The following is a 27,591-nucleotide window of genomic DNA, read 5'->3' as shown; positions in this document are numbered from 1 at the left end:
GTACAACCCCTTTAAGAAGTTACTGCATAAGCAATCCACTAATATACACAGACATAATAAACATGAACTTGACATTATGTATCATTGTAATAAGTCCCCATGTGTGGTAAAAGGGTATGTCTCATCTCAACAACCTCTTTCTATTACGGCATATGGAGGACAGAGGGGAGGTCCCCCACTCCATAAGTCAGAGTGGGGAGCTGCTCACAAGCAGCAGCTCTCTCGTGGACCTGGTCCATCCACATATTACATGCACAGCACTCAACCCCCACCAGAAAAATCAGCTGTTTACTGGGGTCTTGCAAATTGGACCTGCAACAGCGGCTGTCATATTAAAGGGGTTCTGTGATGAGACAACCCCTTTAAACTTCTGTCTGCTTGTGATTCTGAAATGTTTGACCCATAAGGTGATAATGCAGACATGTTAGATAAAATATATGACAATACAACAACCTAGTACAAAATGAATATTAACACCTAAACACTGAACTATCAAAAACGTTTGCATTGTTTCTTTTCTATAGTTATATTCCATCAAGTATATATGGCAGCCATATAAAAGACTCACTGTCCTTAGGACTGGCTGTAGCCACTTATACATGATCAACATTGAGAACAATCAGCGACACATTTCCTGATGAAGTTCACATCAGTACAACGTAATTATTCTCAGAGAAACATTCCTACTAATGAGGACTTTATTGGATGAATGTCTCAAGGGAATTCTAAGCCAATTCTCAAGAAATATGCAAAACCTCCAATTACAGTGCATATATTAACATACTTTACTAGTTACAGCATTCAAAATGTATTGCAACCAGTGGCGGATTAAGTAGACCATGGGCCCTGGGCTGTTCCACAAGCTTGGGCCCCCTTGTCCACCACCGCTCTGCCACGTCATGTCTATATTAAACACCACCTTTCTGTGTGAGCATTGACAAATGAGTGCTACGATTCCCCTTGTCAAAGGGCTGTGTCCCTACACACTGACAGTCTCCAACCATCGCTGACAGTATCACACTGTGTAGGGACACATCCTCCTGACAAGGGGAATGGTAACACGCATTTGTCTATTAGTCCTGGGTACACAAAGACTTTATGTGGAATACAAGGATTTCCGATAACAGACATGTCAGGAGAGGTGACAGATCTATAAATGCAATGACTCACAGGTGATGTCTTCACTAATGGGTCGTTCTCTTTTCTTCTCCATCTGACACAGGCCGTTATGGCGACTTCTCCTGATGACTGCAGAGTTTCCTGATGAGAAATCTTTTCCCCTTGATTCTGTAGCCATTTACAGCGTCTATAGCAACATAAAAATTCAGAAATAAACACCATAAATTGTCTTATACCCCAGACCCCTAAGCAAATTAAGACCCAGGCCCATACATTAACTCAAACCAATAAATTCAGTCCCCAAGAGGTAACTAAACTTTTAAAAAACATTTGGCGTGTCATAGTGAGAGTGATGTGTCAGAAGTAGGGATGCACGGTGCATCGAAACTTCGATACTGTTTCGATACTGTGCATCCCTAAACGGTTCGATACCGCTATTTCCTGTATTTCGATACTGAGCTGCGCAGCCGCACAGCTCAGTATAGTAATACATGAATGTATGGGAGCGCGGCTGCGGCTGTGTAATTCAGCCACAGCCCCGCTCCTGAGTCATGATAAGTTTGCGGGGTCAGGATGATGCGATGCGGCCGGCGCTGCACTAATGAGAGGCGGCACTGGAGACAGAACATGGCGGGCGCACTACAAAACACCCCCATGTTCTGGCCTCAGTGCCTGAACTGCCGCTCATTAGTGCAGCGCCGGCCGCACCTCCTCATGCTGACCGCGCGCGCACTTCCTGTCAGGAGCGGGGCAATGGTTGTATTACACAGCCGCAGCCCTGCTCTATAACGGCGGAGATCAGAGAAACCGCTCATCTCCGCCGCTATTCTCCTGAATGCTGCGATCAAAGCTGACTGCAGCATTCAGGGGAAAATGAGCAGGGGGGATGCCCCTGGATCGCGTCACAGGAAATTCCTGTGACGCGATCGAGGGCCATACCATATATGGGCAGACAGCTCAGGGTCTATTGACGGACCCCAGGGCTGTCTTACCATATTTCTTGTTGTTAGGACATACCCAAGTATGTCCTAACAACTGCCTGTGTGCTATCCGTACACAGGCTAATGTACTGGCATATATCTGATATATGTCTGTGCTATCCGTCCACAGGCTAATGTACTGGGATATATCTGATATATGTCAGTACATTAAAGTTTAAAAATAAAGTAAAAACAAAGTATTGCTAAATTAAAAAAAAAAATACACATTCACCTTTTTTACAATAAACATTAAAATAAGTCTCAATACATAAAATATTCATACATTCAGTAATGGCGCGCACAACAATTTTTTTGCATCATTTATGATGTGTGCGCTGTAAAAAAATGAAATAAACACGGCTTTCTATCACTTATTAATGTGAGGTGCGAGGTGCGATGAATTTAACCTCCATGTTCCTCACATTAATAGTAATTAACCCCATCATGTACCTCGCACATTAACCCATTATGACTGAGAAACATGATGGGATTAATTACTATTAATGTGAGGCGCGTTCAAAATTCATCACACGTCGCGCCTCACATCAGAAAACGGAAGATTTTTTTTTTTATTACTGTTGGCAAAAGTATCGAAATTGGTATCGAAATCGCAATACTAAACGAAGTATCGGTATCGAAGTCCAAATTCTGGTATCGTGACATCCCTAGTCAGAAGTTTTGATTGATGGGGGTCCCAGCATTGAGACCACCACCGATCACTAAAACAAAGCAGCAGGAGTGCCCGGGTGAGCGCTGTTCCACTTAATTTCTGACTGTCTTTTCTCGGCGCGGTGTACGGACTCATAGACTTTCTGTTGTGCCCATAGACCGCATGCTCGGCTATCACAGGAAAGACGATCAGAAACAAAGTGGCTCCTCACTCACCTGAGCGCTTCTGCCACTTTGTTTCAGCGATTGGTGGGGTCTCAGTGCCCGGACCCCCACCGATTAGAACATTTGACATGTCACTATGACATGTAATTTTTTTTAAAAAGTTTCGTTAGTTACCCTTTAAAGGAACAGTGTCACCCCAAAAATTTTTTTAATATGTTAAAGATGTTAGTGCTTTATTAAAAACGTTTGGATTTATTTGTGTGTTTGTGTGTTACTTTTTCTTATTTTTACACTTTTTCTTCCCTATGGGGGCTGCCATTTTTTTTTCCATTTCTGTATGTGTCGATTAACGACACATACAGACATGGAATACGGCAGCTCCAGTCCCATAGGGACTGCGAACGGGGCCTGTTCCATCCACTATCGTGTACGCCGCTGTGTGGGAACGGCGCATGCGCCGCTCCCACACAGTTCAATTTGAAATGCGCGCCGTCCGGCGCCATTTTCCTGTGGACCGGAAGTCGCGGCCGGGCAGTAAGATTACTACTTCCGGTCGCGGCTTCCGGACTTGTGCACTTGGAGCGGCGGTAGCAGACTGACCGGAGGGAGCGGCGGTGACTGGAGCAGGTAAGTGATTTCTATGTATGTGCGTGTTTACTACTGTATGTAAACCTACTACACTGTGTGTTAGCTCAAAAAATGGCGACACACAGTGTAGGAGGTTAGACCGTTCAAACCCCTCGTTTCTCCCGGCACTAGCCAGGATAAAGGAGGGGGGGATTCTGAGAGCTCACTAGAGCAAGGGATTTTTACCCAATTTTGCAGCATAAAGCAATGTGGTTGCTTTACCACATGCAATGCTGCAATTTTGGGAATTGCTCCATCTAGTGACCAGCAATGGGAAATATTATAAATTGAATCCAATTTATAATATTTAGTGACTCGTGGAAAAAAAATAAAAAATTAGAACAATGTTTAATCACCTACGCACTAATTGTTTAACTAAAAAAAAAAAAACATGTTTTGCTGGCAACACATTCCCTTTAAGCAGTCAGACACCCCTCCCCAGTGCATCTGACTGACTGCTGAGTGCCCTATGGGAGGGTCTAAGTGTCTGACACTTAGGGCGGATTTACACGAGCGTGTGCGTTTTGCGCACGCAAAAAATGCGGCGTTTTGCGCGCGCAAAAGGCACTTAACAGCTCCGCGTGTCATCACCATATGATGCGCGGCTGCGTGCCTTTCGCGCAGCCGCCATCATTATGACACTCTGTATGTTTGTAGCACCTGGTGCTTTTCTGTTTGCAATCATAGTTATACTGCTGTTGAGCAAATCACGCACGGGTGCCTCCGTGTGCTGCGCGTGATTTTCACGCACCCATTGACTTCAATGGGTGTGTGATGCGCAAAAAACGCAGAAATATAGGACATGTCGTCAGTTTTACGCAGCGGACTCACGCTGCGCAAAAATCACTGACAGTCTGCACTGCCCCATATACTTGCATAGGTCCGTGCGACGCACGTGAAAAGCACGCGCGTTGCACGGACGTATTACACGTTCGTGTAAATCTGCCCTTATGGCTCTTGGGGGGGGAAGGAGTTATTCCCCTATAGAACCCTGAACAGTCAATCAAACGCTCTGCCCCCCCCCTGCAGTATAATAACTACTGAGGGCTCCATGGGGGAGATTATACTGCAGGGGGCGGGTTCTGAGCATCTGACTTACTGCAGAGGGCTCTATGGGTGGGAAATTATTTTGCACACAAAAAATGTGAGATTAAACACCCTATATACAATTCACACTAACACCACACACTATATATTCAAACCACACACACTATATAGACTTACATTATAGACACTATAAACACAGCACACTATATACACAGCACACACTATATACACAGCACACACTATATACACAGCACACACTATATACACAGCACACACTATATACACAGCACACACTATATACACAGCACACACTATATACACAGCACACACTATATACACAGCACACACTATATACACAGCACACACTATATAGACTTACATTATGACACACACACACACACATAAACACACACTACATAGACTTACATTATAGACACTATATACACAGCACACACTATATAGACTTACATTAACTAACACACACACACACGCACACGCACGCACGCGCACGCACACACACTTACTTACTTACCAGTCTCTTCCTCTGCGGTGCTGGTCTCTGGCAGCCTCCAGGACCTTAATCATGTGACTGTGACGTCACCACAGGTCCTTCACCCTCTAGTTTCAGAGTTGCCGTTATCAGGCAGCTGCTGGAGGTTTAGACAGGAGGGACAGTGTACAGCTACACAGAGGAGCAGACTGTCAGGGAGACTCCAGCACCTGCCCATCACAATCTCTGACAGTCTGCTCTCTACAGCTGATGTGCTGTGCCCCTGTTCCCTGGACTCCCCCTGCACATTCCCCCGCCTCTTCATCAACACGTGGGACCGATGATCACTAGAATGCGGCCGGCAGCAGCAGCCCTGGAGAGTTTTGTTTCACTTGTGTGCGGTGTGGTGTGGGAAGCTATGGGCCCCCTGCAAGCCTTGGGCCCCGGGCGACCGCCCGAAACGCCCATATGGGGATCCGCCACTGATTGCAACAATCATAGCACATATTACTAATGCTAAGGAAAAATCCATTAATAAAAACAGTGAAAACTTAAAGCCCTTCTGCTTCAGTCCACGAAAATAGGTGTAATTTTTATTGTAACAGTAGATGTGGCCGCTCCAACAAATAATCACCTTGTAACGTCTATGGCCACGGCCCGTCGTTCTAACTTACCCCTCGACGGCCGTGGCCATGGACATCTGACTTGTGTGCAGCGTCGTCCTCCTGTGAGAGGCCGGCACTCACTTGCGGATACTGAGACTGTCTCCGGAGAGCGCGCGCTCCCGAACGTGCACGGTCTTAAAGGGCCAGTGCGCGCATATTGCAGGAAGTGAGCAATCTAGCCCAGGATGCTCTGGGCTATAAAAGGGGCTCTGCCCTCTTGTTCCTTGCCAGAGCGTTGTTTGTTTCCCGAAGTTTGTCGTGCTAATGGTCTCCTAGTATCTTCCAGTTTCCCAGTGTACCCTGTTCCTGTATCCTGTCTCCGTGCTATCCTGTTCTAGTGCCGTGCTGAACTGTTGCCGTATTCTGCTGTGCCACACCTGACGTCTACCCGCTGCCTGGTCCCAGACGTATCTGCCTTGCTACTGTCTACGTTGCCTCAGGTATCCTCTTTGATTTATTGACTCTTGTACTTAACCGGTTTGGCCAGCTGCCATCCCGCTACGCGGTATGGCCCAGTGGGTCTACAAACCGCATCAGGACAGTACACTCTGGCCATGGACTCCGCTGGTCAATTCAAAGGAATGTCACCTTACCAAGCCATGCAGGCGGACCTGCTGGATCTCCGAGCTAGACAAGACCAACTTCTTGTGGCAGTGGACTCTATGGCACAGCAGCTAGGGGCGCTAGTTGCTTCTCTTCCTGCCTCTATGCAAACTCCTCAGGTCGACCCTCCTGATACACCTCCTGGCAGTTCCGGCCGGGATCCTCAGTTCTCGCTGCCATTGCCCATCTATGGAGACACCAGTATGTGTCGGGGGTTTCTGAACCAATGCTTCATTCATTTTACCCTGCACACCCGAGCATTTCCGTCGGACGGAACCAAGATCGCATTCATCATGTCCGTATTTGCCGGCAAGGCCGTGGCATGTGCGAACCTTACCTGGGAACGTCAAGGACCCGAGACCCAAGACTTCCAGGGGTTTGTGCGGTTATTCCGGACTGTTTTCGAGGAGCCAGGGCGAGTCTCGTTGGCAGTCATTGCTATCTTCAACCTTCGCCAAGAGGACACCTCTGTGGGAGAATATACCATCCAGTTCCAGACCCTGGCAGGAGAGCTATCCTGGAACAATGAGGCCTTGGTGGCATCCGTTTGGCATGGTCTGTCGTCCGAGACCAAGGACAAACTGGCTGCTCGAGATCTGCCACCTGCCTTGGACAACTTGATTCTGCTTGCCACTCGGGTGGACATAAGGCTGAAGGAGAGAACTCATGAAGTTTGTCAGGAGCGACGGCGTCCTAGACTGGCGCCCAACTTCCAGCGACCCCTCTTGCCTGCTTCTATTGCTTTGCCCGAGGTTACGATGCAAGTGGACCGGCTAAAATTATTGGTCCAGGAGAAACAGCGCAGGCGCACCTCTGGCCTCGCTGGCCATGTCGTGCATCTGTGACCTCAGAAGCCAAAAAACCCCAGCACCTAGGTTTGGTTGGAGAGACAACCCTGGGCGTCACTGCATTTAATCGAGAACTCTCTTCTAAACTATTCATTCCCGTAACCATCATTGCTGGCGAGAGGTCCCATCTGGTCTCTGCATACCTGGACTCTGGCTCTGCAGCCAACTTCATCTGCCAAGACCTTCTGGATATTCTCCAGTTGCCTACAGTCTAGCTATAAAGGCCGTTGATCATTGCCTCGGTGGATGGACTGCCATTGCCTGACCCAGTTGTGTCTGTGACCAAGCCGTTGAGACTCCAAGTGGGATCTCTTCATGCTGAGCTCATCTCCCTGTTTGTCCTGTCCAATGCCGTCAACCCTGTGCTGCTGGGTTTGCCTTGGCTCCGTCTGCATGCCCCTGCTCTAGATTGGAACTCTGGAGAGGTTCTTCAGTGGGGCCCGAAGTGTCTTGACTGCTGTCTGGGTCATATCAAGCCACTACAGCCTTCTCCGCTTCAGTCATTGGCAGGGTTGCCTTCTTGTTTCTCCATGTTCTCCGATGTCTTCAATAAAAAGGAGCCTGAGACCTTGCCGCCACACCGGGCTTACGATTGTCCGATCGGCCTGATTCCTGAGTCGTCTCCTCCTCGCAGTAGAGTGTACCCTCTCTCCTTGCCATAGACCCAGTCTATGTCGGCCTACATTAAGGAGAATCTGGAGAGGGGCTTCATTCGTAAATCCTCATTCCCGGCCGGAGCGGGGTTCTTTTTGTCAAAAAGAAAGATGGATCGCAACGACCTTGCATTGACTACCGAGGCCTGAATCAGATCACAGTGAAGGACAGGTACCCTCTGCCTTTGATTTCTGAACAATTTGACCGCATACGGGGGGGCAAGTTTTTTTTCTAAACTGGACCTGCGGGGGGCCTACAGTCTGATCCGGATTAGTCGAGGTGATGAGTGGAAGGCTGCTTTTAATACTCGTGATGAGCACTACGAATATCTAGTTATGCCCTTCGGCCTGTGTAACAACCCCGCAGTGTTTCAAGAATTTGTCAATGATATTTTTCGTGATCTCCTTAATGTTTGTGCTGTGGTGTATCTCAATGACATTTTGATTTTTTCCCCAGATCCAGTAACTCATCAAACTCATGTCGGCCAGGTGTTGCTTTGTCTAAGGGAGAATCGTCTTAATGCCAAGCTAGAGAAGTGTGTGTTTGAGAAGAAGTCTCTATCCTTCCTGGGTTATATCATCTCCGATCAGGGCCTCAAGATGGACCCTCAGAAGGTAAAGGCTGTACTGGAGTGGCCACACCCCCAAGGCTTAAGGGCCATACAACGCTTCCTGGGATTCGCCAACTTCTACCGGCTGTAGAACCCAGTAGATCCCCAACTTCTCATCTTTGACTGCTCCTATCTCTACCCTCACTAAAAAGGGTATGAATGCCAAACTGTGGACTCCGGAGGCAGAAGCCGCATTTCAATCCTTAAAGAAAGCCTTCACGCCAGCCTCTATTCTGCACCACCCTGATGTATCCCTACAGTTTTCATTAGAGGTAGAGGCTTCCTCTGTTGGTGCTGGTGTACTATGGTTCCAAAGAGGTTCGAAAGGCAAGGCTGTGGTATGTGGCTTCTATTCCAAGCTATTTTCTTAGAGCGCATACTCGATTGGGGATCGGGAGTAACTGGCCATCAAGCTGGCTTTGCAGGAGTGGAGACATCTACTAGAGGGCGCAGTTCATCCTATCCTGGTCTTCACGGATCACAAGAACTTGACCTACCTACAGACGGCCCAGCGGTTGAATCCTCGTCAAGCCAGGTGGTCGTTGGTCTTTGCTCGGTTCCGGTTCGAACTCCACTACCGACTTGCCGACAAGAATGTGAGGGCCGACGCCTTGTCTAGGTCTTTTGAAACTGAGGACACTGTGGAGTCCCCACATAGTATTATTGATCCGTCCTGCATTTTATCTGTGAACCCCCTGCAAGTTAGAGACATTCCTCCGGGAAGGACTTTTGTGCGTCTGGCAGACAGATGAAGAATTCTTCGCTGGGGTCACAGTTCTAAGCTAGCCGGGCACGCGTGCTCGTAAGACCCAAGATCTAATCGTCCATCAGTTCTGGTGGCCCACGCTACCCAAAGACATTATGGACTTTGTCTCCTCATGCACGGTATGCGCAGCAAATAAAGTTGCTCACTCCAGACCTGCTGGCCTGCTGCAACCACTGACTGTGCCCGTTGCTCCCTGGCAGCATGTCGCAATTGACTTTGTCAAGGACCTTCCTCCTTCTGCGGGTTGCAGTGTGAGCTGGATGGTGGTGGATGGATTCTCTAAGATGGCTCATTTTGTTCCCTTGACTGGTCTGCCGTCTGCTACGCAATTGGCTGACCTCTTCATTCAACACATCTTCTGTCTGCACGGCTTGCCCCTACATATTGTCTCGGACCGAGGGGTCCAGTTCACCTCTGAGTTTTGGAGAGCACGCTGCGGTCTCCTCGCTGTAAAATTGGACTTCTCTTCGTTCTATCATCCCCAGTCCAATGGGCAAGTCGAGAGGGTTAACCAGATCATGGAGAACTATCTGTGTCACTTTGTTTCCAGGCGGCATGCTGCTGCTCCCGTGGGCATAGTTCTCTTATAATAACCACACTAGTGAGTCTACCACTTCCAGTCCGTTCTTCGTCATCTATGGCCAACATCCTCGTATACCTCTTCCTGTCTCTACAATGTCCCAGGTGCCTGCAGCTGACTCATCCTTCAGGGACTTTCCACAGATATGGCAAAAAACCCGATCTTCTATCCTGCTGGTGGTGGACCGCATGAAGAGAAAGGCAGATACAAGAAGACGGGCTCCCCCGCAGTTTCTTCCAGGGACTAAAATGTGGTTGTCTTCAAGGAATATCCGGCTGAGGGTGCCGTCGTGAAAATTTGCCCCTAGGTTCCTCGGACCCTTTGAAATCCTACTACAGATCAACCCGATATATTACAAGCTGCAGCTGCCTCCTATCCTCAAAATGCCTAACTCCTTCCATGCATCTTTGCTGAAGCCCGTGGTCCTGAACCGCTACTCCAGGACTCCTAGTTCCGCAGTGGTCCCTGACGGCTCGTTTGGGATTTTTGAAGTAAGGGAGATTCTGGCCACCAAGAATGTGGGAGGAAGGACATTTTATTTAGTGGATTGGAGGGGGTTCGGCCCAGAAGAGAGGTCTTGGGAGCCAGAGGAGAACATCGATGCTCCTGTCCTCAAGAGGAAGTTTCTCTCCCGCTCTGGGCCCAAGAAGAGGGGGCGTAAGAGGGGGGGGATACTGTAACGTCTACGGCCATGGCCCGTCGTTGTGACTTACCCATCGACGGCCGTGGCCATGGACATCTGACTTGTGTGCAGCATCGTCCTCCTGTGAGGCGCTGGCACTCACTTCCGGATACTGAGACGGTCTCGGTCTTAAAGGGACGTGCACGGTCTTAAAGGGCAAGTGCGGGCATATTGCAGGAAGTCTGCAATCTAGCCCAGGATGCTCTAGGCTATAAAAGTGGCTCTGCCCTCTTGTTCCTTGCCAGAGCGTTGTTTGTTTCCCGAAGTTTGTCGTGCTAATGGTCTCCTAGTGTCTTCCAGTTTCCCAGTGTACCCTGTTCCTGTATCCGGTTTCCGTGCTATCCTGTTCTAGTGCCGTGCTGAGCTGTTGCCGTATTCTGCTGCGCCACACCTGACGTCTACCCTCCGCCTGGTCCCAGACGTGTCTGCCTTGCTACTGTCTACATTGCCTCAGGTATCCTCTTTGAACTATTGACTCTTGTACTTTACCTGTTTGGCCAGCTGCCATCCCTCTACGCGGTACGGCTCAGTGCGTCCACACCCCGCATCGTGACACACCCTAAGCAATGTAATACAGATAACGAATATTATATCTTTCCATAAAGGCCTCCTGACTATCACAACATCCCGTGGCAAAGTTCCATATTTTCACTGCTCTGATAGTAGTCTGTGGCAGGACACGTCCCGGTCCAAGTTGTGTGGCTGGCAATAGGAGATATTACAGATGTCTGTGCAAGTTATATATTCATAAATTGTCATGTACGTCTGGGCATTGGCAAAATGTTATGTGGCCCAGGATCGTAATATATGCTAATAAAAGGTATTCCGAGCCCCAACAAAATAAATAAAGTTATTATGCGCCTTATCAAAGGTCCCACATCCAGGACCCACATCCCACCAGTAATGCCGATAAGTATATGTATGTGTGGGCTTCACAGCTGTATATTTTGCATCACGTGTACACTATATCTAGATTACATAAATTTGAACTGCAGACTGCAGATTTATGTCCAAAGTATTATGGGGCCCCTGGTGCTCTCTTACTGTTAGACTGTCCTTAAGTTAAGGAATATTGGTCCCAAGTAGTTCAATTTCCTTGCTATAAAATTCGAACGCCAGTTAAGTCTAAGATTTGAAAGAATATCTATAAACATATATGTATCCAAATAAAAAAATAACTTATAGCACACAATTTGCACCATACAAAATTGCAATTCTTTATTTGAAATAGAATAAAAACAAGTTGGCCATCAAGACCTAAATATTGACACAATTAAAAATTTATAATAATGTGGTGGTAGTTAGGAGACCACAGTACATACAGTTAAGAATCACTGTAGGAGTAAAGCATGGTACAACAGTATACACTTCAAAGGAAGAAAAATATATACACTCAGTAAATCACTGAATATCAGTGCACTTCCACAAGAAACAAAAATAGAGGCCCCAGACCAGGGCCCTGGATCAAATATCAACGAGTGTGCTGCATACTGTGCCTGATGAGCGTTTCGCCGTCAGCTTTTTCAAGGGGTAATGAATGGTGTGGAGACGTGTTCTTAAATAGGTGGAATATGGGGAGGAATTTTTAACGACACATCCAATCACAATGTTTATGTGGGGTATGATGTTTGCTAGGATAATGCATTAAGGCGCATATATTACACACCTGTTCATTAATCCCATGGAGCCTATCAATGGCGGACCCTACAGCCCTTACCACCCCATCCTGGCATACGGAAGATGCAGACTGCGCATGTCAATATCCCTACGCACTGCCGAGAGGGAGAGGCCAGGTCGGCGCATGCGCCATACACAGGCATCCAAAGGTGGCCATACTGGTAAGGGGCAAAGTGCCAGGAATGCAAGTATGTACGTCTGCCTGTGACGGTCGCACCACCCACGATCGCCCCACGACACCCCGCCAGAATTACGGACGCTGCATAGACATGCGAGCCCGCACCGGCGTAAATTGCCTTGGCAAAAGAGGCCAAAATACCCCTTAAAAAAAGCTGACATACCGAAAAAGCTTAATCCATATTAAAGTGCATAGTGTTATATATGTATATAGCTGTACATCAATACAACAAAGCCGACATAAAAAAAAAAAAGAACTTTTTGGATAAAAAAAAAACATAAAGACAACAAAAAAGGAATATGTATATCATTATAATGTATTCAAAGCACACGAAGCCCTTTTTTTTACAAGAATTCAGTGGCGCCGCTCCGACAGAACCGGTCAGTAAAAGACAAGTCAGCTCCAATCCTACGGCCAAAAACATAATAGAGTAAACAATCACCCAAAATAAAACTAATAACCTAGTACAGAAAAGGTCAATAGACCCACGCAATCCACTGTATATGCCTCAGAATCGCCCAACTACTTCAACTCACAATTAAAACATTTATACCACAGGAATCTACCATTTTTGAAACTATGCAAAGGAAATTTTTTCATGAGCTTGAATGGAGAACTGGTCCTTAGTTTAGGTATCCATTTACACTCTGTGCATTCTAATTTTCTAAAACTATCGCCACCCCAAGATCCAATGATGATTTTATATACTCTCAGATCCTGCCATCTGTTGTTGTGATGTTCCCGGAAGTGCCTAGGAATAGGTTTGAGTTTATTAGTTTTGTCCCAATCACCGCAGTCTATTGTTCCAGCCTTTTTTATATCTCTCACATGTTCCTGAATTCTTATTGTCCTTTCCCTCGTGATCATCCCTACATACGAGAGACCGCAGGGACACGTAGCCAAATACAACACTTGTAGTGCTACAGTTAATGAAATGGATGGTGGTGTATGCCTGTATGTGAGAAGCGATATGAAGGTGAGTGTGAATGAGACTTTAGAGGGTGAAGATTGTGAGGAGGTTGAAACCTTGTGGATGGAATTACAAAGGGAGGTAAACAATGAAAAAATTACTTTTGGTGTAATCTATAGACCCCCCAATATAACTGAAGAGATAGAATGTCAAATATATAAACAGATGGAGCGGGCTGCACAGGCGGGTACTGTTGTGCTAATGGGAGATTTTAATTACCGGGATATTAATTGGTGTCATGGTTCGGCTTCAACTGCAAAGGGGAGACATTTCCTCAACCTGTTGCAGGAAAATTTTATGGGCCAGTTTGTGGAAGACCCGACTAGAGGTGAAGCTCTGTTGGGTTTGGTCATTTCTAATAATACAGAGCTTGTTGGGAATGTCAATGTTCGTGAAAACCTCGGTAACAGTGATCATAATATAGTTATATTTTACCTATACTGTAAAAGACAAACACAGGCTGGGAGGGCAAAAACACTTAATTTTAAGGCCAATTTCCCCAGGATGAGGGCTGCAATTCAGGATATAGACTGGGAAGAACTAATGTTAAATAATGGGACAAATGATAAATGGGAGATTTTCAAATCTACTTTGGGTAATTATAGTGCAAAATTTATTCCTACAGGTAACTAGTATAAACGACTAAAATTAAACCCCACATGGCTTACACCTTCTGTAAAAAGGGCAATACGTGACAAAAAAAGGGCATTTAAAAAATACAAATCTGAAGGTACAGCTGTAGCCTTTGTAAAATATAAAGAGCTTAATAAAATCTGTAAAAAGATAATAAAATCAGCAAAAATACAAAATGAAAGGCAGGTGGCCAAGGATAGTAAAACAAATCCTAAAAAATTCTTCAAGCGTATAAATGCAAAAAAGCCAAGGTCTGAACATGTAGGCCCCTTAGATAGTGGTAATGGGGAGTTGGTCACAGGGGATCAAGACAAGCAAGAGTTACTAAATGGGTTCTTCCGTTCTGTATATACAACAGAAGAAGGAGCAGCTGATGTAGCCGCTGCCAGTGCTGTTAATATATCAGTTGATATACTGAATTGGATGAATGTAGATATGGTGCAAGCTAAATTAAATAAATGTACACAAGGCCCCAGGACCAGATGGGTTACACCCTAGAGTTCTTAAGGAGCTTAGTTCAGTTATTTCTGTCCCCCTCTTCATAATATTTAGAGAGTCTCTCATGACTGGTATAGTGCCAAGGGACTGGCGCAGGGCAAATGTGGTGCCTATTTTCAAAAAGGGCTCTAGGTCTTCGCCGGCTAATTATAGACCAGTAAGCTTAACATCAATTGTGGGGAAAATGTTTGAGGGGCTATTGAGGGACTATATACAGAATTATGTGACAATAAATAGTATTATAAGTGACAGCCAGCACGATTTTACAAAGGACAGAAGCTGTCAAACCAACCTGATTTGTTTTTATGAAAAGGTAAGCAGAAGCCTAGACAGAGGGGCCGCTGTGGATATAGTGTTTTTGGACTTTGCAAAGGCATTTGACACTGTCCCCCATAGACGTCTAATGGGTAAATTAAGGACTATAGGTTTAGAAAGTATAGTTTGTAATTGGATTGAGAATTGGCTCAAGGACCGTATCCAGAGAGTTGTGGTCAATGATTCCTACTCTGAATCGTCCCCAGTTATAAGTGGCATACCCCAGGGTTCAGTGCTGGGACCCCTATTATTCAACTTATTTATTAATGATATAGAGGATGGGATTAATAGTACAATTTCTATTTTTGCAGATGACACCAAGCTATGCAATATAGTTCAGACTATGGAAGATGTTTGTGAATTGCAGGCAGATTTAAACAAACTAAGTGTTTGGGCGTCCACTTGGCAAATTAAGTTTAATGTAGATAAATGTAAAGTTATGTACCTGGGTACGAACAACCTGCATGCATCATATGTCCTAGGGGGAGCTACACTGGGGGAGTCACTTGTTGAGAAGGATCTGGGTGTACTTGTAAATCATAAACTAAATAACAGCATGCAGTGTCAATCAGCTGCTTCCAAGGCCAGCAAAATATTGTCGTGTATCAAAAGAGGCATGGACTCGCGGGACAGGGATGTAATATTACCACTTTACAAAGCATTAGTGAGGCCTCATCTAGAATATGCAGTCCAGTTCTGGGCTCCAGTTCATAGAAAGGATGCCCTGGAGTTGGAAAAAATACAAAGAAGAGCAACGAAGCTAATAAGGGGCATGGAGAATCTAAGTTATGAGGAAAGATTAAAAGAACTAAACCTATTTAGCCTTGAGAAAAGACGACTAAGGGGGGACATGATTAACTTATATAAATATATGAATGGCACGTACAAAAAATATGGCGAAATGCTGTTCCATGTAAACCCCCTCAAAAAACAAGGGGGCACTCCCTCCGTCTGGAAAAAGAAAGGTTCAACCTGCAGAGGCGACAGGCCTTCTTTACTGTGAGAACGGTGAATTTATGGAATAGCCTACCGCAGGAGCTGTTCACAGCAGGGACAGTAAATGGCTTTAAAAAAGGCTTAGATAATTTCCTAGAACAAAAAAATATTAGCTCCTATGTGTAGAAATTTTTTACTTCCCCTTTCCCATCCCTTGGTTGAACTTGATGGACATGTGTCTTTTTTCAACCGTACAAACTATGTAACTATGTAACCCCTTAAAGGGAACCTGTCACCAGCATTTCACCTATTGAACTTTACTTATCCCTCACTGGCCGCTGCTATAAATCGTTCATTGCCGTTATCCCCTCTCCTAAATTCCTCCTCCAACTGTAAATAATGGTCTGCAAACATTTTGCGCCTTTTATCATAATAATCCGGTGTCCCTTTGTGTGCACACACCAGAAGAGGACATCAATGCACAAGCATGGGATTTTGTGTGCTGGGGGAAGGCGAGGAGCTGCCAATCAAAACTAAGGAGGCGGGGTAAACTCGGAAAGACCTGAGGAATGAAGATATGACTCTTTTCAAACGAAGATTTGACTCTTTTCAAATGAAGATCTGACTCTTTTATGCTCATTAGCATACGGTGTGGGACCACTAAAAAGCTGAATACTAAAGATACAGAGACGACTAAGAAGACAATTATAGGTTATACAGAAGTGATTTTTCACCTACTACCACCTGGTATTGCTGGTTTAATAGGTGAAATGCGGGTGACAGGTTCCCTTTAAGGACACAGACAATTTTTTAAAATCTGACACGTATAATTTTGGAATGCTTTTACCTATCAAAGTGATTCTGAGCATGTTTTCTCGTGACACATTGTACTTTATGTTGGTGGTAAAATTTGGTCGATATATTCAGTGTTTATTTGTGAAAAACACCAAAACACTGAGAAAATTTGAGAGAGAGAGAGAGCGAGAGAGAGAAAACAGAAAACAGCGGCACTCACAAATCGAAGTTGTATGGGTGTCCAGCAAGTCGTCTTGATCCAAGGACTAAACAATGTAGAAAAGTAGAAAAATCTTGCAGCACTCCAATGTGTGAATAAAATGGTGGTTTTATTCAGTCAATAAAATAGCGAGGTTTCTCTCCAACAATAGGACCTTTATCATGCCTTTTTATATATATATATATATATATATATATATATATATATATATATATATGTATATATATATATAAAAAGTCTACACACCCCTGTTAAAATGCCAGGTTTTTGTCATGTTGCAAAATCAGTCCAAGATGTGACCCATAATCTGTACAATTCCATTGAAAAGCAAACGGAAATCATTTAGAGGGGAAAAATAAAAATAACAAAACTTCAATAATGTGGTTGCATAAGTGTGAACGTTATGTGATAATTGGGGATGTGGTTGTGTTCAGAATTAGCCAATCACATTTAAACTCATGTTAAATAGTAGTCAGAACACAGCTGCCATTATTTAAAGTGATTCTGAGTAAACCTGTATAAAGTTAAAGTATAAAGTTCAGCTGTTCTATTAGGGTTTTCCTGACATTTTCTTTGTTGCATGTGACAGCAAAAGCCATGGTCCTTAAAGAGGGATCTGACTGTTGGAAGGCATCAGTGGGGAGAAGGGTACCAAAGAATTTCCAAGGCATTAGATATACCATGGAACACAGTGAAGACGATCATCAAGAAGTGGCACATTTGGCACAACAGTGACATTACCAAGAACTGGACATCCCTCAAAAATTGATGAAAAGACAAGACAAAAATCGGTCCGGGAGGCTACCAAGAGGCCTACAGCAACATTAAAGGAGCTGCAGGACTTTCTGGCAGGTACTGGTTGTGTAATGCATGTGACAACAATCTCCCGTATTCTTTATATGTCTGGATTGTGGTGTGGGGTGGCAAAGAAACAAAGAAAAACATCCAAGCCCGGCTATGTTTTGCAAAGACCTACATCAAGTCTGCCAAAAGCATGTGGGAAAATGTGTTATGGTCTGATGAGACCAAGGTTGAGATTGTAAGCTCTTGCGAGCAGGTTCCTCACTCCTCTGGTTTGAATTGTAAATTAAGTTTGTCACTATGTAATGTCTGATATTGTTTGTTTCATGTTCCCTCTAAATTGTAAAGTGCTGCGTAAATGTTGGCGCTATATAAATAAAGATTATTATTATTATTATTAAGGTTGAAGTTTTTGGCCATAATTCCAAAAGGTATGTTTGTTGCAAAGTCAACACTGCACATCACCAAAAGAACACCATACCCATAGTGAAGCATGGTGGAGGCAGCGTTATGTAGCACGGTGGAGGCAGCATTATGCTTTGGGGCTGTTTTTCTGCAGTTGGAACTGGGGTTTTAGTCAAGGTCGAGGGAATTATGAACAGTTCCAAATATCAGACAATATTGGCACAAAACCGGCAGGCCCTGTGCTAAAAAAATGAAGAGGAATTTCACTTTTCAGATTGAAACGACTCAAAGAATACCTCCAAATAGACAAAAGAATGGCTTCACCAGAAGATCAAAGTTTTGGAATAGCCAGAGCCCAGACCTGAATCTGATTGAAAATCTGTGGGTTGACCTGAAGAGGGTCGTACACAGGAGATGCCCTCGCAGTCTGACAGATCTGGAGCGCTTTTGCAAGGAAGAGTTGGCAGCAATTGCCAAGTCAAGATATGCCATGCTGATTTTGTAACATGACAAAAACCTGGAATTTTAACAGGGGTGTGTAGACTTTTTATATCCACTATATTTTAAGTTTAATTTTGAATTAATAATTTCTCCTATGAAAATATCCCCCTATATATTCCTTTCCGTTGATGGTACTTGATAGAACTGGGACTTTTTGTCGGAATGTACTACGTATCCTATCCGAAAAACTGTTTTTTTACGGCATAGGATAGTGATTGTTGTAGTAGTAGGTTAATCTCATTGAGGGGAACTAGGCATTTCTCTATATATTTTTTCATATTTACATTTGGTGGTACATATTATATGACCACTATATTTGGTCTCCTCCTTACATATTTGTTCATTAATAAAAATTATATTGGGATCTACTTTGATTCATTTCTATCTGATCCTGATTATCTACTAATATAAAATATGTTACGTCTTGGCATAAATCCCCAAGGGCGTAGCTAGGGGGGGGGGCAGGCGGGGCATGTGCCCGGGCGCAACCAGGTGGTAGGGAAGGGGGGGGTGCCGAAGAGCAGCTGATCGCTGCTGACAGGCGCCCCGTATGTCGGACACCTGCAGCAGCATTAGGAAGAGCCAGGAAATAACGGCGTTCTGACTGAGGTCTGTGACGGCCAGGGAGTGGACCAGTCCAGTCACCTGACTTGTCACTTGACCTCACATCAGTGACATGAGGTCAGATGAGACTCAGGTCAGGGGACAGGTCCACTCCCGTGCTGCAGCCTTCCAGCTCTGCTGTTACACTTGCCGAGAAGCAGAAGATGTGTGGGTGTCTCTGTCTGTCTGTGTCTCTGCATGTGTTTGTCTCTTACATCTACTACATTATCTGTACTCAGAGAATTATCACTGTTATCTGTGGTGTTACATAGGACTGCAGGCAACAGCTACATTATCTGTACTCAGCGAGTTATAACTGTGTTATCTGTGGTGTTACATAGGACTGCAGGTAACGTCTAATACATTATCTGTAATCAGAGTTATCACTGTGTTATCTGTGGTGTTACATAGGACTGCAGGCAACAGCTACATTATCTGTACTCAGAGAGTTATCACTGTGTTATCTGTGGTGTTACATAGGACTGCAGGCAACACTACAACATTATCTGTAATCAGAGAGTTATCACTGTGTTATCTGTGGTGTTACATAGGACTGCATGCAACAGCTACTATATTATCTGTAATCAGAGAGTTATCACTGTGTTATCTGTGGTGTTACATAGGACTGCATGCAACAGCTACTATATTATCTGTAATCAGAGAGTTATCACTGTGTTATCTGTGGTGTTACATAGGACTGCATGCAACAGCTACTATATTATCTGTAATCAGACAGTTATCACTGTGTTATCTGTGGTGTTACATAGGACTGCAGATAACATCTACTACATTATCTGTACTCAGAGAATTATCACTGTGTTATCTGTGGTGTTACATAGGACTGCAGGTAACACTACTATCTGTACTCAGAGAGTTATCACTGTGTTATCTGTGGTGTTACATAGGACTGCAGGTAACATATACTACATTATCTGTGCTGTGTACATATGTGCCTGTGTGGGTATATATGGGTCTGTTTGTGAATGTGAGCTTGTATATATGTGCCTTTTATGTATTTGTATATGTTCTTGTCTGTGTACTTATCTGCCGGTGTGTGTGCGTATATGTGTCTGTACGTCTATATATTCACCTGTATGTATATATTCCAGATGTGTGTATGTATATTTGCCTGAATGTCTAAATATCTGTCTTTATGTATGTACAGTATATATGTTCCAGCGTGTCCATATATGTGGTTAATTTTTGGTTTGTGTAGGGGGCGGCAATACAGAGTCCCGCACAGGGCGCCATCCAAGCTAAGGCCGGCCCTGGCTGTCACCAACCCTAGTCATAAGAAACTCTGTCGCTGCCTGCGCCGAATGACCTCCTCGGCTTCTCCGGTAAGTCACACCAGGCAGAGCGGAGAGTTGTAGCGGTAGGCTACCGCTCACCAGTCTGTTCACAGTGTGGCGCTAAGTACAAGGGGGGGGGTGTGGCGCTATTTAAATGGGGGGAAATGTGGCACTATTTACAAGGGGGGGGAATGTGGCACTATTTACAAGGGGGGGGGGTGTGGCGCTATTTATAAAGGGGCAGCGGGCTGTGTGTGGCACTATCTACAAGGGGGGCTGTGTGGCGCTATCTACAGTGGGGGCTCTGTGTGGCGCTATCTACAGGGGGCTGTGTGTGGCCTCTTTAATTTATTTTCTTTTAATTCATTTTCATGTTAATTACATTATAGAACTATATCGCTTGTAAATGTAAAAATTTCGCTTGTAAATGTAAAAATTATTTTCTTTTAATTCATTTTCATGTTAATTACATTATAGAACTATATCGCTTGTAAATGTAAAAATGCTTCTATACTCGAGTTACATTAAAAAAATTGTGAAAAAAAATTACACCTCATTGATTGGTAGGGAAAGAAAACATGGCGAGGGGGAAGGAGATGTCGGGAAATAAATTGGGGGGGGGGCGCCAATCTGAATCTTTGCCCCGGGTGCAGGAAAACCTAGCTACGCCTCTGTAAATCCCTATTATGATCTAGATTTAGGGTGTACCAAGATGGTGATTATTTTTAATATAAGGATTTAGGTGTCCCAAGATGGCAGCCGATCTATATGGAATCCATTCCATTGGTATTGATTTACTTGTCATTGAAGGGATTTGATAGTGGCTGTGCTCTTATCTAAGATGGCCCCCGCTGTATTCTGGAATACAATTGCGCATGTCAGGACGCACACAGGCGCTAGATTAGACCTAGTTTGACTAGTGGACATGTGCAGTAGACAGTATAGGACGCGGACAGCTTTCCCAGTGATGGTGAAGTAACTATGTATGTTTTATACACCTGATAATATGATATTCACGATTGTTTATGCATGTGTTGTTAATCCTATTGATTGACCTTATTGACACAATATAATTATGATACTGTATGTATACTTCACTTTTTTTATATTTATTTACATATGTTTGTATATTTCCATATGATCACATTGGAGTTGACTCTATATGAGATTTTGTACTCTTTTTCTATTACTTTTTATATGAAATGTCCTTAATGAGATCTGTAATTATGAAACATACATATATTTTCTCACTTTATTACACTGTTATGCTTGAGAAAGGCTCATACTGAGCTGAAACGTTGCATGTGGAAGAAACATGATCACTATTTGGTTGAACTTGATGGACATGTGTCTTTTTTCAGCCGTACTAACTATGTAACTATTTCACTTATTTGGTTCTGCTGCCTCATTCTCTACTTTTCTCTACATTGAAGGGTCATCGGACTGTGACCCAAGAGGCGTGCACCCACCTAATCTATTTGTTCCGCTGCTGCTGATTTTTGCTTTATCTAAGTTATGAACTTTGATGTGATGCATAACAGGTGGATCCTGCCTGTTAGACACACACAGGAGCCACTGACACTGAATCCGTCAGTCCCGCAGAGATGACGGGTTTAGGATTCAGCAGCTGTATCTCAAAAAGTAAAAAATAATAAAAAAAATAATAATAATAATTTGAAAGTTGCACCAAACACACTTATTAAAAAACAAAACAAAACAAAAAAACACTTTCGAAGGTGTACATAGCCTTAGTGTTTGGATATCATGCATTATGCACAAATACATCATATCCCCCTTAAGGTGAATTCACACAAAGGTATTCAATAAAATTACTGGGCTCACCCCCCACTCCACCTTACAATTAGGTCTTGGCCTCTCCTTAAAAGCAAACATTTTTACACTTTACCAGACCCCTACTGCCAGACTGAAAAATAATGGTGTCCCCATCAGGCCCATTTACAATACACAATGACATATGCCTGGGTTGCCCATCGTCCCTTCTTTTGAATGTACTGTAATGGAACGCTTTTAATTTTCTAATCTGGCCAATTCAGACGTCCGGTGTATCATCGTCGAAAATCAAGAATATAAGAACTCCACTGAACACCAAAGGGGTTCATGTCAATAACCACGTAGTATAGCTCAGTGTTCTGGGCATCATTGGGGTTCCCAGTACAAGGTCACTTACCAATGTTACGTTCTGAAATATCAAATATCTCTATCATATATCATGACAGGAAAGTCAATGTTCCATAATAATAGCATCAATACCGTAAAACAACATCTGTTGTGGTCTGGTGCCCTCTGCTGGTAGAATATCGTAAAAATTGTAAGGCTCTGTTCACATCTTCCCCATGATTTCCATTTATCACGAAAGTTAAAATGGGTTCTGGCAAAGGTTTCGATTGTTTTGACAGTAAAAATAGCGCTGCATCAAAAGTGACTAAACGCCTCACCGTAATGCAGATGTAAACAGAGCCTAAATTTGTCTATACACCTCATATAGTACTGTACAAAATTCTTATATAAATCTTGAATGGATTATAGGTATAAATTAGGCCTCAAACATTAACTGTGATAAATATGAAGCACTTCTGCCACTTTGAGAAATCTGTCCCATTGCCATCAATATTTTAAAGTGGCAAAATCTGGGGGACAGATTTATATGTCAAAACAACTCACCATTGTCTAATCTCATCACATTTGGACACACATTTGGGCTGAAATTTATTTTATTTTTATCCATCTAAAAAGTTGATTTATATTAAATAGACACTAACTTTTTAAACAACTTATGCCAATCTAATATTATACCTGACATAAATCAACTCTGTAACTGTCCGTCATCCCCCATAACCTTTGCTCTCATAATGGAGCCTCCGGCCGCTGCTATTAGGGCAAATGCGGATATCCAGGTGGGCCGTGTTCCTCATAAAATCGTCTGTATGCAGAAGACGTACTACCTGCAATTACTGACCCCTTAATCTCACTTGATGAGGTCGGCATTTTACTTAAAGAGGCTCTGTCACCACATTATAAGTGCCCTATCTTGTACATGATGTGATCGGTGCTGTAAGGCCGGATTTACACAAGCGTGTGCGTTTTGCGCAAAAGGCACTTAATAGCTCCGTGTGTCATCACCATATGATGCGTGGCTGCGTGATTTTCGCGCAGCCGCCATCATTATGACAATGTTTATATGTTTGTAAACAGAAAAGCACGTGGTGCTTTTCTGTTTTCATTCATACTTTTTACGGCTGTTGCGCGAATCACGCGCGTCACACAGAAGTGCTTCCGTGTGCTGCGCGTGATTTTCACGCACCCATTGACTTCAATGGGTGCGTGATGCGCGCACAACGCATAAATATAGGACATGTCGTGCGTTTCACGCAGCGGACACACGCTGCATGAAAATCACGGACTGTCTGCACGGCCCCATAGACTTACATAGGTCCGTGAGACGTGCGTGAAAAGCACTCGCGTTGCACGGACGTATTACACGTTCGTGTAAATCCGCCCTAATGTAGATTACAGCAGTATTTTTTATTTAGAAAATCTATCATTTGTGACGGAGTTATGACCTATATTAGCTTTATGCTAATGAGTTTCTCAATGGACAACTGGGCGTGTTTTACTTTTTGGCCAAGTGGACGTTGTACAGAGGAGTGTATGACGCTGACCAATCAGTCACCAATCAGCTTCAAACACTTCTCCCCATTCATTTACACTGCACATAGGGATATAGCTATATCTCTATGTGCATCCACATACACACACATTAACGTTACTCAAGTGTCCTGACAATGAATATACATTACCTCCAGCCAGGACGTGATGTGTATTCAGAATCCTGACACTTCGCTAATACAATCCCGACACTACAGCACAGGAAGCGTAATCTCGCGAGATTACGCTGTAAACTGTAATTTCAAACGAGATTACGCTTGCTGTGCTGTAGTGTCGGGATTGTATTAGCGAAGTGTCAGGATTCTGAATACACATCACGTCCTGGCTGGAGGTAATGTATATTCATTGTCAGGACACTGCAGTAACGTTATAGTGTGTTATGTGGCTGCACATAGCGATATCGCTATGTGCTGTGTAAATGAATTGAGAGAAGTGTATGACGCTGATTGGTCACTGATTGGTCAGCGTCATGCACTCCTCTGTACAACGCCCACTTGGCCAAAAAGTAAAACACACCCAGTTGTCCATTGAAAAACTCATTAGCATAAAGCTAATATAGGTCATAACTCCGTCAAAAATGATCGTTTTCTCGAAATAAAAAACACTGCTGTAATCTACATTACAGCGCTGATCACATCATGTACAAGATAGGCCACTTATAATGTGGTGACAGAGTCTCTTTAAGGATTCGGAGAGGTCTCGTATTATAGTGTCAATCAGTCTACATCTCAGGTTTTGAGCATGGGTATTGACCTCACTACGCAGACACTTCTGCAGACCCGCTTTCCGTATGTGTGGACTTGAGATAATATCCACTATCTGGGTATTCATTTTACTTTCCCGGGCTCTTTGTTATTCTCCGTGAATTACTCTCCTCTCGAGAATTTCTGGAATGCTTGATAAATTTGCAGGCTCTATAGTGTCTTGGGCTCAAAGATAGCGATTATTAAAATGTTGATAATGCCAGTAATCCTCTATGTTTTCCGTATGGTGACTATTCCCTTACCCCCCTAATTTCTTCCTAAATTACAGAAAATCTTATTGTCCTTTATCTGGAGTGGGAAGAGACCCAGGGTTCGTATTTCCACCATGGTTAGATCGTGGCAAGCTGGCGGGATGGGGGTCCCTGATCTATATAAATATTACATGTCTGTTGTTCTAGATCAAATTAGATACTGGTGGCCCTCATCCTGTGATAAGAAATGGGTGTGGATTGCACAATGTGCCCTGGGCAGGCCCCTTATCTCGGCCCTGAAGCTTACTCCTCTTGCTTGTTTCCCGTTGGTACCTTTACTAAGCTTAAAAACCTCTTTGGCTGCTTGGAAGTACTTCATACCTCAATCTCCCGTTAATGAGTGTGTGAACTTGGGAGATCTTCCCCTCAGGTTTTTGTATTTTTATATAGACAATATCAATGTTGACTCCTGGGAAGCAGCAGGTATTGGGAGCATTCGTTCTGTCAGAACTCACACTTGCGCTCCTTTGCGGATATATCCTCCACATATAATATCCCATGCTCTGACTTTTTCACATTTTTATGTATTAGGCATTCGCTGTCATATTTAGATATCTCCAGTCCAATGCTAGACCGACAGGCTTTGTTATTTTTCAATAATAAACTCCCCAAAGCTAAAGGTTTTTCCCTTTTCTACACGTTATTCACTGCTTACGTCTCTGCTATTAAACCTTCATATATGGTCAAATGGGAATCCGAAATTACAGGAGTTTTCCCACGAGAGACTCTGGGACCCGCACCTATCTCCAGAACGGGTACCCCTAAACCCCTTTCAGCTGCTCTGTGTGGTGCTACGCTGTTTCTGTAACTGCAATTCACTACTATGGAAGTTACGGAAACAGCTTAGCTCAGCGAGTTATGCTGTTTCCGTAACTCATCCATGTATTGCAGTGTATTGTACCAGCGATCTAATGATCGCTGGTTGAAGTCCCCTAGGGGAACTAATAAATGGTGTAAGAAAAAAAAGTTAGATACATTTTCAGGAGTGTAAATTTTTTTTAAAGGTTACCAAAAAAAAAAACTTTTTCCCCAAGCACAATGAAAACATAATTTAAAAAAATGGTATCGCTAAGTCCGTAAAAGTCCGCAACTATTACAATATAGCATTATTTGACTCACACAGTGAACAGCATAAAAAAAAAAAAAGAATTGTTGACTTTTGGTCACCATAGCGCTAAAAAGAATGAAACTAAGCCCTCACACCGCTCAAACGATGGAAAAATATAGGTTATGGCTCTCAGAATGTGATGAAACTGAACAAAAATTTTTTTTAACCAATAGTTTTTTATTAGTAAAAGAAGTAAAGTATGAATTTTTTTCCTATTTTCTGTTGTCTAAAACCTGGGTGCGTCTTATAGTCTGAAAAATACGGTACTGATGCCGAGCAGCGTCAGGGCGTTGTATGTGACGCAGGAATCAGGACGTTAAACGCTGCGTCGCATATAAGGCCCTGACGCTGCTCGGCATCAGGACCTTGTAGGAGCTGCGTCTTACTGCGTACCCCATGCCCACAACAGTATTTTCCATCAGTAATTACGGACCCATTCATTTCTATTGGCCACAGACACCTTTTAGTATTTTTACTGATGGGTGTCCGTGCTGAAAAACTCATAGAACCTGTCCTATTCTTGTCAGTAGAAGTTTATGAGAGCTTCCGTAAATACGGACGGCTACTGATGTGCATCTGTATACCGTCCATATTTACGGAAGCATTGCCAGACATGTTGATGACATAGTCCCTGCGCAGACCAGCGTAATGACATAATTGCATCACACTGGCCTACTCAAGGGCCTGTGGTGGGCTGTGTGGCGCTATCTACTAGGGGGGCTGTGTGACGCTACTAGGGGGGCTGTGTGACGCTACTAGGGGGGCTGTGTGATGCTACTAGGGGGGCTGTGTGGCGCTATCTACTAGGGGGGCTGTGTGACGCTACTAGGGGGGCTGTGTGACGCTACTAGGGGGGCTGTGTGGCGCTATCTACTAGGGGGGCTGTGTGACGCTACTAGGGGGGCTGTGTGGTGCTATCTACTAGGGGGGCTGTGTGGCGTTATCTACTGGGGGGCTGTGTGACGCTACTAGGGGGGCTGTGTGGCGCTATCTACTAGGGGGGTTGTGTGGCGCTATTTACTGGGGGGTTGTGTGGCGCTATCTACTAGGGGGGCTGTGTGGCGTTATCTACTGGGGGGCTGTGTGGCGCTATTTACTAAGGTGGACTGTGTGTCCAGCTGATGGACCGTCACCCCCCTAATATACTTATAATGACATGTCTGCCCATTTAAAGAGCCAAACCATGTAACGTGTGCATGACAACACCTGTCATCCACTGTAACACAGAACAGCATCAGCTGCAGCATAAGACCCCGGGTCCTTGAGATGTCTGTAAGACCGGGCGTCATGATGACACCACGACCAACCACGACCACACACAGAACTTACTGCTGTCTATAGAGCAAGAAGCTACACTTCCACTTCTATACTTCCAGCGATGTCTCAACCTCCACCCTTTTGCATCAGAGACTACACTTCCCGGCATGCTTCACAGCTGTTGAGCTTCCGTTT

General features: G+C 44.2%; 1 long non-coding RNA gene across 1 annotated transcript in view; it reads right to left on the bottom strand.

Moving 5' to 3' along the window:
• The window catches only part of LOC142651411 (uncharacterized), a 37,859-nt gene extending 10,279 nt beyond the window's left edge, over positions 1-27,580 (bottom strand). The window contains exons 1-2 of the long non-coding RNA XR_012847617.1: positions 27,469-27,580; positions 1,171-1,306 (exon numbers count right to left, since the gene is read on the bottom strand). This is a non-coding gene — a long non-coding RNA (uncharacterized LOC142651411). The remainder of the gene's footprint in view (positions 1-1,170; positions 1,307-27,468) is intronic.
• Between the last annotated feature and the right edge of the window lie 11 nt (positions 27,581-27,591).

Source organism: Rhinoderma darwinii, chromosome 5, assembly GCF_050947455.1.
Source record: "Rhinoderma darwinii isolate aRhiDar2 chromosome 5, aRhiDar2.hap1, whole genome shotgun sequence".
NCBI lineage: Eukaryota > Metazoa > Chordata > Amphibia > Anura > Rhinodermatidae > Rhinoderma > Rhinoderma darwinii.
The sequence above is the reverse complement of the archived record's forward strand: the minus strand, read 5'-3'. Positions and strand labels throughout refer to the sequence as shown.